Below are 12,527 nucleotides of genomic sequence, written 5' to 3'. Positions count from 1 at the left end.
TCTTAAAATACATTGAGGTGTATTATTCTGCGCAGCAAAAATCTTAACTGCATCAATTATAGTAGGAGCTGCCCTAGCGTTTATGCCAAGGCAAAATGCAAAGCAAAACGTAAATAGAGAATGGGGGTCCTTGGCAGCAGCCAGGATCCCTAAAGTACCAGTCCCAGACCCTTGTCACGAGCTGGAGACTACAGTACCTACTACAGACCAAAATCAGGGCAGGGACTAGGGCCCTGTGTGCTGTGCCAGCTTTCCCCAGGCAAACCCTCTTTTACTTCTGGCTAGTTGGCACTGCTGATGGGTTGCTATGGGTTACTAGACCCACTGTAGACTTTGCAATCTATCCATCGCATACCTCCCAACATTTTGGAATTAAAAAGAGGGACAAAAATAGCGCAGCAATTTTTTTGACCACACCCCTTTCTGTGGCCACACCCCCTAATTACCATGTTTGTTTTACAAAATTTGGCAGGTTATGAAAGTTTGAAAATATTTCTCCTTATCTAAACTGTGTTTTTGTGTCTCAAAATTGTTACAAAGTATCTTATTTGCACCTGTTAGGACTGTCCCTCCGAAAAAGGGACAGTTGGGAGGTATGCCATCAGTAGAAGCCAGATTAGAGTGTGAATGTAAAAAGTGGGTGCAATAACAACTTAATGTATACAGTATACATGCACGAAGGTAACGGTTACGTGGATTATTGAGAGTTATTAAGGAAGAAAAGTCACAAAGGTACTAAATACACAAGGGCATGGGCATCCACATATAGGGGCAAGGGGGGCACTGTGCTTCATGCCTATCTTGCCCATGTGCATCTGTAATGGCAAAGCCCGGGACCTTGAGGGAGAAAGCACTTACCCCGCCTAGGGTTGCCACCCGGTCGGTATTTTACCGGCCTAGCCAGTAAAACACCTGCCAAGGCTGGGGCCGGTATTATTACAAATTGCCAGTAATTTGTAATACCTTTTAAAAAAAGGCCTTGGCCTGCCCCCAATTCACACTGAACTTTCCTTTTTTCCAGTGTGCTGGATATCGGCGCAATGTTGCTCTGCCCCCTTTTGCGTCATGGACCTCCCCTTTTTTGTGCCTGCCCCCCACTAGGGGTAATCTTTTTCAATAAAGGTGGCAACCCTACCCGCCACACGATCATCAGTGTCGGACTGGGTCACCAGGGGCCCACCCAAAAACCATAGACCAGGGGCCAACTCTCAGTACTATTATTCTTCCTCTCCTCGTTCAACCTCTGTTCTCCTAGTCTCTTTTCTTTACATAATATAATACTATCATCTATTATTCCATCTTTTTATTCTTTTTGTTTTCATAGAAATAAAGAATGACCATGAAATATGCCAAATGTTTAGCAGCATGAGGGCCCACTGACACCTGAGCCCACCGGGAGTTCTCCTGGTATCCCGGTGGGCCAGTCGACACTGACTCTAGGTTAGGGATCCCCAACCTTTAGAACCCGTGAGCAACATTCAGAAGTAAAAGGAGTCGGGGAGCAATACTAGCATGAAAGATGTTCCTGGGGTGCCAAATAATTGCTGTGATTGGCCATTTAGTAGCCCCTATGTGGATTGTCAACCTACATTAAGGCTCTGTTTGGCAGTGCACCTGGGTTTTACACAACCAAAACTTGCCTGGAATTGAAAAATAAGCTCCTGCTTTGAGGCCACTAAGAGCAACATCCAAGGGGTTGGAAAGCAACATGTTGCTCGTGAGCTACCGGTTGGGGATCACTGCTCTAGGTAATTACACCTGGTGAAAACATTTTTATTATCATACCTCCTTTGTCTTTGTGTTGTCTGTGAAAATGTTCAAATATATATGTGTGTGTGTGTGTGTGTGTGTGTGTGTGTGTGTGTGTGTGTGTGTGTTTATCTATGATTTATTGATCGTGCACCTCGAGCTCACAAGCTAAGGAGTGCGGACACCACAGACAATTTTACTACAATATTCTTGTGTCCAGCACCTGCATATTGGATATTCGCCACAGCAACCCACAATACAGTGGATATGGATAGTGGCAGTCAAGCCCCTATACACGCTGAAAGAAGGGAGAACTTCACATCCGAAGAGATACGTGGCATTTTGTTTAAAAAAACATTCACTGAAACCTTTGGCAGCCTAGGAGCCAAGGAAGCCTACTACGAATTATTGAGGCTTAAGAAAAAAGAGGTAGAGCTATACCTGCATGGAATATCTCTATCCGACTACTACCGCGAACAGAAAATCCCAAGGGGCTTCCGGATAGCTAATGTACCTACCATTGGTAGATCGAACCCGGAGTTCTGTAAGCGTTGGTGTAGTATTTTGGACCGCTGCTCCCTGGACCTAATCCTTTTGGTGACCGAAGAAGTTGGTCGGGAGCTCAGAATACTGCGAAGTGACCTGGAGGCATTCGAGCAGGCGCACAGTGCAGCGATTGCAGCAGATACAGAGGCAAACTGGCTACATCGGTTACAAGATCAAGTAACAAAGTATAAGTCAGATATACTTGCCTTCAAGAATTCTAAGCGCATACGAGTTGCACAGGATTACAAGGAGACGAGAGTGTATCGGTGGTTACAAGGTACTGTCCCCTTTAAGAGAAGGGGCGGAGCCAGAAGACCGCAAAGACCAGAGGGATACCACTCCAGCAGTGAAGGCTCGGACAGCGACCGGGGATTCAGCGCGCCAAGAGGAACAGCTACATCCGGTTCAGCACCACGCACGCCAGCACAAGGAGCTTTTTTAGAAGCAGCCGGGACTTCCAAGGACCCAGGAAAGCCGCCCGTAGAGGAGGGAGAAAACACCACAGCACGCACAAGATCGCGGAAACAGGACAGGCCTCCCCACAAAAAGAAATGATCTTCAATCTATCGTCCCATCAGCTCACTCCATCTGAGCGATCGCTACTGGAGAAAGGACTGAGTTTCGTTCCAATGGTGAGTAATCACCCTTTCAATCATGTTGTTAATAATTATAAGTTTGCCAGACAGTTGAGATTGAAGGATGCATTTGGTGGGGAGGTGGTGGAGGGATCAGAAGTACAAGAACAGGCATTAGGAGCTGAAGCTCATATAATGGAAGGCCATATGGACGTGCACGAACGTGCCTTTAAACCTAGAAGTACTTATGATCCCCCCAACAGCAATCCCTCAATAAGGATTTTTCATCGGCTTTTGAATAATGACTGTTTATCTATAAATCGCAATATGCGCAAATGGAGGGGCAATTTAACCCCTGCTGAGAAGGATGCCATTAAAAGTTTGAAAGAAAATAACAATATCATCATAAAAAAAGCCGATAAGGGAGGGGCCTTGGTGATTATGGACTATGCCTATTACAGAATGGAGATCATGTCGCAACTATCTAATACAGACAACTATGGGAAACTTACGTTTGACCCTACAGAGAAGTTCAAAATGGAGCTTAAGGCCTTGATTGATAAAGGGGTGTTCGAAGGTTGGCTCTCTAAGCAATTAGGGGACTATTTAATACCCAAATATCCTGTGTTGCCTGTAATCTACACCCTGCCTAAGATTCATAAGCACTCAGAGAGACCACCAGGGAGACCTATCATTTCGTCCACAGGTTCTCTTAACGAGAAAATTGCTCAATATTTGGACGTTCTTTTACAGCCTTGCATAACTACCACAAGTAGCTATTTAAAAGATACTACGGATTTCTTAAATGTGATAGCCAGCATTAATTTACCCATAGAGAGCTTGCTACTTGTTACAATGAACGTGCAAAGCCTTTACACTTGCATACCACACACTATGGGCATTGAAGGTGTGAGAAGGTTGATAACCGAAAATTCATCATATAATGGTCCTGATACAGAATACACATTACAGTTATTGGAGTTTGTGCTCCGGAAAAACTATTTTAAATTTGAGAACAATTTTTACATTCAACGCACGGGAACCGCGATGGGTTCGAAAGTCGCTCCAGTATATGCAAATGCGTTTATGTGTTGTTATGAGGATGAATGTATATATGGCCATGAACTGTTTAAACAATATGGGAGTTTTTACAGACGTTACATAGACGATCTGTTTTTTGTATGGTCAGGGACAGCAGATGTCCTAGAAAGCTATGTCAATAGCCTTAATACCTTAGACACACCGGTTAGATTGACGTTGAATTATGATGCCCATCACATCTTGTGATGTAGAAGTATACAAACATAATGGGAAATTACAGACACGAATCTACACTAAACCTACTGATAGAAACATGCTGCTACACTACAGCAGCCATCATCCCAAGCATTTGCTGGACTCTCTGCCCAAGTCTCAAATGATGCGGGTAGTGAGAATAGACATTTTCCCTGAGCAGTGTGCAGAAGATTTATCCAAAATGGCGAATAAGTTTTTGGAAAGGGGATATCCCAGTAGTTTGATCCAAAACACTATAGATACAGTCAAATGTATTGAACGAGCACAGTTGCTACAAAACAAGGCACACGAGGCAAAAAACAGTGATACAGGGGACTTATACTATGTCAGTAAATATAACCCCCAGAGTAAGGCAACAAAAGACATTATAATGAAGTATTGGGAAGTATTGGGATATTGTGGCAAAAGATGATGTTCTAGGCTCTAAAGTTTCCAACAGGCCAAAGTTCAGTTATGCAAGAAGCACAAACCTCAAAGAACATCTGAGTCCGTCCGATCCAGTAAGTAAATATACAAAGCCCAAAGTGCAGCATTTTTTAACAGCCCGGCCCGGTGTCCATAGATGTACAGGCTGTGTAGTATGTAACACACTGATCCTGGGGAAAGAGTTTAGGCACCCCAGGACAGGTAAAAAATATGCCATCAAACAGAACCTATCATGTACTTCCAGTGGGGTTATTTACATTATAAAATGCCCATGTGGCTTGGTTTATTGTGGCAAAACAACTAGACAGTTGAAAGAAAGGATGAATATGCACAGGGCAAGCATCAGGGCAGCTCTGGATACGGAGAGAAAGGTTGAACCAGGTAAGCAGGATATTGCCCAGCAACCAGTAGCCAAACATTGGAAAGAAGCTAGACACGATCCATCAACGTTTAAGTGTATGCCAATCGACCAGATTAAAAGACCACCAAGAGGTGGCGATATTGATAATATATTGCTGAAACGGGAAGCGTTTTGGATACACGAGTTGGATTGTGTATCGCCCAAAGGACTCAATGGGCAACTCCAGCTAAGCTGTTTCCTAACCTAATTTGCAACAAATGTATGCCAAGTGCCAAGTTGTAACAGTCTCTTTTCCATTTTTTAGGTAATTGTAACAATCTAATACTACTATGATTGATGTGATTAGTCTCCGCTACTTGTAAGTAATATGTTTCAATTTTTTCAAGGGATTTACTATGTGACTGGGTCTTATGTTATAATATATGGAGATAAGAGCCTCTGGAGAGGCACAACACTGACACCGTGTGGTCAAAGGTTGAAATGGCACATATGAGCACAGAAAAGAAAGACTTTTTTTGAAACTACTGACAGTATATGGACATGTGACGTCATGAAGGCGCCAAATTCACTTAGGGGGGTGGGTATATAAATCACTGTTTGTATCTTGCACACCATCCTTGATAAAGGTTCCTAGGCGGAACCGAAACGTTGGAGTTATGTGTGTTTAATAAAAAACACTTTTGTTCATCGCAAAATGGAGTGTGCTGATCCTTCCAACCTTTATCTATGATTTATTGATCGTGCACCTCGAGCTCACAAGCTAAGGAGTGCGGACACCACAGACAATTTTATATATATATATATATATATATAACGTAAATGATACACGTTGTCCCAACTCACTGCAATGTTGCTTCATTCAGTAACTGCTTAGACATAGTATCTCAAAAATTAGTATATTTCTTTTTTTTTTTTAAAGGTATTGTGTTGCGTTACAAACATGAAGTATAATGTGCAGCACTTTTGAGTAGTTAGGGGCCCCTGAAATGGTGCATTTTGGTGAAGAGAAATACCATAAAACTGTCATCTTGGGCATTCCTCTGGGCTTACCAGAACTCTGCTGTAACATGTAAGTGTATAGAATCCCTTTTGGTGTACTTCTCTAGATGTGCCAGAAAGAATCCAAGTACAGGTATCTCATTTCAGTGCTCTGACATATACACAATAGGCTTAAATTGTTCGAACGTGTAGCCACATTAACAATAGATATCACTTGCAAACAGAGATCAGAGCTAATGTACTATTCCATGTTCTGAAATAAATACCACAAGCAGTGCTGTTGGTTCCCTTTACTACTCGTAAAGATTTCACGATATTGAATATTGTAAGGTACTAACATTTAATTTCAGATAATTTGTTTCTCTCCTAGGGCTGTATTTAAATCCAATGCCACCCTAAGCACCTGACCTAAACACGCCCCCTACATTGCGCATGACATCACTTCCGCCAACCAATTGCCTGCATGATCCCTTTATCTATAATACCCTCATTCATACTGTATGTCTAAACTGCTGGTCTTGCTGTCATTTAACCACCCACAGTCTCAGTATTACCCTGTTGCTTTATCAGCTTTTTACCGAGGGCATTGTGTAATGCACTTGTATAACCTTCCTCCATACAGTACAGTACAGCTAGCTATGTTCAACCCTGTGTTCATTCCTTCTTACACTAATAAATGGGTGTGATAAAGGCTGAACAGTGTCAAGTCTATATAAATATCCCACTGAATCCAGCTGCAACCCAGTATAACTTGCCTTTGTTATCATCTACTGAAGAGGCTAAATTAGTAGATTCCTTCCTAATTCCAGGGAATTTTAGACAACTAAGTTAAAAGAGCATGAGATGATGATTCTAAAACAGAATTTGGTTGCAGGTCTGCATGTAACTGGTTTTATCTCTAAATATTCAATTTCCATGGCTTCCTTAAACCAACACAGACCATTAGGGCCCTTCTAAACTGACTGGGGGGCCGGCACTTTTTCAAAGGCCCAAAGGGAAGAGTTGTCCAAAGGCCAGTTAGGGTGAGATTTGGGAAGAATGTTTATTGGCTCTAAGTATTACATAGGTTCCTATAAATCCTATGGATGATAGGACTGACACAGCAGATATATGTTGTTTCAGTTTCATTGTTAGGAGCCAAGGAGAAACATAACCAATGCAACCATTTCTTGCTCTATAAGAGCCTTATTCTAACTTCTCTCCCTCCCCCTCTATATGTTATCCCTGCCAAATCCCTAGACCAATACCCACAATAAAGATACACACAATGACTTTGTGGTTAATCTGTGTAATCCACAGCTTTATTAATAATTAGTTAAACTGTGCTTTTTGATCGCAAGGAAGGCAAAAAACCTCTGAGAATTTTCTTCACTAGAGGGAAAAATTCCTTCCTGACCCCTTAAAGGCGATCGGATTTGCTCCCACGATCAATGCGCCACATTGAATCAAGGGAAGCTGAGTGGGGGGTATATGGTAAGGTAAGGGACTACGGTGAAAGGATGAGAAAGACAAGGGAATATGGCAGCATAAACATGGGCACAATTAATGCTGCATTCCTTTCCATTCCATTGGACCCCGGGCAGCCTGCAGACACCGGCATTTGCAGTCTGAGGGACTGAATGAAAAGGAATGCAGGGTCTACCAAGTGGCTTTAAGGAGTTCCTGTGTATAACACCATATTTTGGATTAATGGGAGGAACCACTGGTGGAACTACAGTGGCTGAAAGCACCGCTGGTAAAAGTGCAGTGGATGAAAGGGGGGATTCACTGGTGGAATTGAGATGCCCCATACTTACTGCTATTTCCTGAGGATGTGGTGCCTAGACTGAGGAAACTGCTGGTGGTGCTGGTATCATGTGCTGTTTGTGAGTTGTTCCGAGGACCATCTGTATTTTTTTTACCTTTAAATGGTTTTAAAAAATAGTGGTGAGCACAACTTTCCCTTGTTTGTTATATTTTTTTACCTTAGCAAGTGATATCCATGTAAAATCCTTATACGGGTATGAGACCTGTTATCCAGAAGGCCTGGGACCTGGGGTTTTCTGGATAACGGATCTTTCTGTAATTTGGATCTTCATACCTCAAGTCTACTAGAAAATCATGTAAACATTAAATAAACCCAATAGGATGGTTTTGCTTCCAATAACTATATCTTGGTTTGAATCAAGTACATGAAACTGTTTTATTACTATAGAGAAAAAGGAAATCATTTTTAAAAATTGGATTAGTTGAATAAAATGATGTATTATGGGAGATGGACTTTCCATAATTCGGAGCTTCTTCGATAATGGGTTTCCGGATAACCAGTAATATTTAGGAGCACATTAAGCACAAATCAGATGATTAAGCAAAATTAAATGATTGACTAAGTGTGAGAAAGAAAAGGATGGATTATATACTGCACCTGAATATCTCTCATTGTTCTTAATTAGTATGGCCTTGTTGATCTTCTCTAGGTCTTTGTATTGGTGTTTCAGGTGGGCCTTGATGTATCTGTAGTCCTGCCAGAACTCGTTCTTAAGGTGTAAATTCCACCATTTTGTAATCTTCACACAGTCCTTGCACTCGAGATAAGGGCCCCCGAGTGGATCCTCAAAATCCCTGATCTCAAAGATGTCCAGATCAGGAACCATTCAAGGCCCCATCATTGATTGTCCCCTTCCTTGTAGTTGTACCCCTGATGGCTTATCACCAAAAATGACCCCCCCCCTTTTCCAATGCAATTGGAAAAATGGAACTGGAAAGACACTGATATTTACAATGGACAATTTCATGACAAGCACCTTCCCAGACAATTAAAATAGCAGGCAATGGTGGGGCAACTTTGGGAGCTTTGGCTCTAGACTAAAGTCCGGACTGGGATTTAAAATGGTCCTGGCATTTGAGACACACAGAGGCCCTCACAGCCCCCCCAGCAGCCCAATAAATAGTGTCTGTCTATTACAGAACCCCCTTTGGCATTTTCCTGAACCCACAGACTGCCAGTCCGGGCCTGGCTCTAGTCCCCGAACTACTATAAATCATGGAAGCCACACTACCCAAACTATCCCCTTGTATCACTGACTTTATCCCCCCCCATAAAGTCTGCTCCACTTACCTCTGAATCCAGAAATGAAATACCTGTCACTTGTGCCTGAGCCGTTACGTCACCTTCCCTGGCAGCTTTCAGCCAATCAGTGCTGAGCTGCGAGTGATGTCATCCTCAAGTAAGGCAATATATACGAGTAATTGGCAGCCAATCACATCAGTCACACACAGACCCAGCAAGGGCCTAAACATTCCCCCTATGCCATGCACCCTAACCCCTCACCCCCCCCCCAACTCCAATGGAAATCCCTGGCAGAGGCTGGGGAATCTTTTTTGTTTAATTTAAAAAATAAATTTATAGGCACCCAAGGGCCGCCCCCGAAAACCTGCCACCTTAGGCACAGGCCCTCGGGTGCCTTAATATAAATATGCTCCTACAACAGAAGCAGTTTCTGGAAACCGCAGATATTTTGTATGTACAATACTGTAGTAGCAGGTGCTGAGGAAGGAATCCACCTTCTAATTAAATCTGACAAGGACAGTGTTTGCATACAGTGCTTCCTTTAATGAGGACTGAGAGAAAAACATATTGTTTGTTGCATAATATTTCCACACACACTCCCTCTCTCTCACACACACTCCCTCTCACACACACACTCTCTCACACACACACACTCCCTCTCTCTCACACACGCTTCCTCTCACAAACGCACACTCTCACACACACACACACACACACACACTCCCTCACGCACTCACTCTCACAAACACACACTCTCTCACACACACACTCCCTCTCACACACATACTCTCACACACACACTCTCACACACACACACTCTCACACACGCACTTCATAATAGAGGATATTAAAAAAAAAATGGACCAGAAAAATGGTGTAAATTCGGTAAAATGTATTATACATTAAATATTGGTGGGACCACAAAAAGTTGTATAACATATGGAAATACTTAAAATGAGGGTACCGTATATAAAATGGAGGCTTCTCTTTATGTATCTAGTTGTAACTAGAACTCTAGAGGCAATAACATTCTACAAACCTCTGGCTAGTAATTTTGTTAAGAAAGTAGAAAATACCAAATGTTGTCCTGGCAAACAAGGAGTTTGTGTCACTAATACATGTGCAACAGTTACTACTCTATATATTTATAGAAAAGCTGTTGTTAGGTTTGTGTGGAAACCAAAATGTGGGTACAAGTAATTTGTGTAATATGTTTTCTTTGCCCCCCCCTGGAAAATATTCTGTGGACTCCCATGCACAAGGGTACTAAATACACACCCAGTCTTTGTCCTGCTATAAAGTTATTTAGTTATGGATGGTGGATACACTGCAATAGGACTCCACTATGAGTCTCCTCACAGTGGAAAAATTAATTACAGTGTCCCCTTATTATTTATCTCCAGGACCACCATCAGGGGAAACAAGAGACCCGTGGCAGAAGTGACCCCAGGGAGGATTAAAAAATGCTCAATGTTGCTTGCAGGAAAGTGGATGGGGTTTGGCCAGGGTCGGACTGAAACTTTGGGGGGCCCACCGCGGCTGCAAACAAAGGACCCTCCTGGCAGTCCCTGGGGCCCCCCTCCCGACATCGCTCACAACCTCCAATTCCCTGGCCCAGGTCTGGGCCTGTAGGGGTCATGAGGGCCGGGGCCCACTGGGTTTTTTTCCAGTTTCCCCCTGGCCCAGTCCAACAATGGATTTGGCATAATGGGGCATGACTGGAGTGGGTCAGGGGTTTGGTCATGCTTCTACAAGACATTTCTGTTTTCATCAAGGCCAAAGCAGGACCATCCACCCAGAGACTGAGGTGACCTAGGTTAATAATTGGGGCCCTCTGGGTGGCCCTCATACATAGTAGTATGGGGGCTCATGATTCCTGATGGCAGCCCTGTGTATCCCTCCTGACATTTTCATACCCTTGGTGGATCCATTGGCTTGGTATACTATAAACCACCACTTGGATAAAGCTGCAAACCAGAGGTGCCACTCCTTGAGTCACCTTATCAGAATATATAGAAATGTACAGAGGTGTAACTTACTGCGTGTGGCCCTCCAGCAAAATAAACATTTCAGGCCCCCTCCATCATCTTCAGTTATGATGTAACCTTCTGCCTCCATGGATGTGCTAGATGTGATACATGATGATGATGATGATGAAGATAGATAGATAGATAGATAGATAGATGGTAGACAGCCAAATGGTAGCAATACTGTAAATATAAACAAAATATCATTAGATGGAGACATTACATCTCTTGTTTATAATATGATGTTTAGCCACTAGATGGCATTTTGTGTAATACATTTAGATCCAATATACTAGTGTTTCTTAGATGTCTTCTTTGGTGACCCAAGCATTGACTTTTACAGGACATTTACTGCTGGGGGCCAAAATCATCAACTAAAAGCGATATGTTTTTCTAGACTAAGCCTGACTACAATAACTTGGTGTTAAGGTAATGCCAGGTCTGAGAGATGATTTGGAGAAAATTAATTATTTGGAAAATTAATTTATTGGTATACTGGTAGGAGACTACTTTATTACCAATAAATACAAATTGTTGATATTATATGAATTTGCTACAAGATGGCAGTACTGCTTTTTCCTTAGATGTATGTATATACCTGGCCATACTATGGAGCGGGGTGGCAATTTGTTGGTGAGGTGAGGGGTTAAATAGCTTGTTGTACAATTGTATTTTATGCACCTGAAGAAGGCCAATGTAGCCGAAACATGTAGTGCAGGACTTTCTGCAAATAAAAATATGACATTTTAAACAGAAAAATGTGCTCTCCAGCTACTATCTATTTTATTGGCATAGCCCAGCAAACAGATCTTACCTTATTATTTGTAGTTGTTGTTAGAGTTATTTCACTTTTTATTAACTGCCACTATAAAGAATTTAGTAACAACAGGCCCACCAGCCGGTCAGTTCTTGTAACTGTATGCTCTGAGAGGTCCAGAAGGTAAACAGAGAACTTTTCTAATGTTACTCTGCTCTGAACAGCAGGTGGTGCATAATTCATTATAATACACAAAAGCCATGAATATCTAGTAAATTATATCCTTATAAACAGTGAGTTCTGATGTCATAAGTTATAAACGGTCTCGTGTTTTTATATGGTCATGAAACTCCTCGGTAACTTATAATATCCTTATATTTTACAAGAGGGGGTACTTTATTCACTATATATTGGCAGTTAATAAGACGTTCAAGAGACTGTATACACCAAAAAAATACTTTTGTTAAAAATTACCACAATATGTGAGAAATACATTTAGAAATACAAAATTACAAACCCTGTCATCAAAGTGTATTTGCACTTATGGGCCTCTTCGAAGCAGCATGCCGATAAAACAGTTATTAGTGCTGCTCCAGAAGAATTCTGCGCTGAAATCCATTTCTCAAAAGAGCAAACAGATTTTTTTATATTCAATTTAAAATCTGACATGGGGCTAGACATTTTGTCAATTTCCCAGCTGCCCCAGTCATGTGCCTGCACTCAGGGGCGATCCTGGCACCTC

The sequence above is a fragment of the Xenopus laevis genome, chromosome 7S, assembly GCF_017654675.1.
Source record: "Xenopus laevis strain J_2021 chromosome 7S, Xenopus_laevis_v10.1, whole genome shotgun sequence".
Lineage (NCBI taxonomy): Eukaryota > Metazoa > Chordata > Amphibia > Anura > Pipidae > Xenopus > Xenopus laevis.
This window is presented reverse-complemented; position numbering follows the sequence as displayed.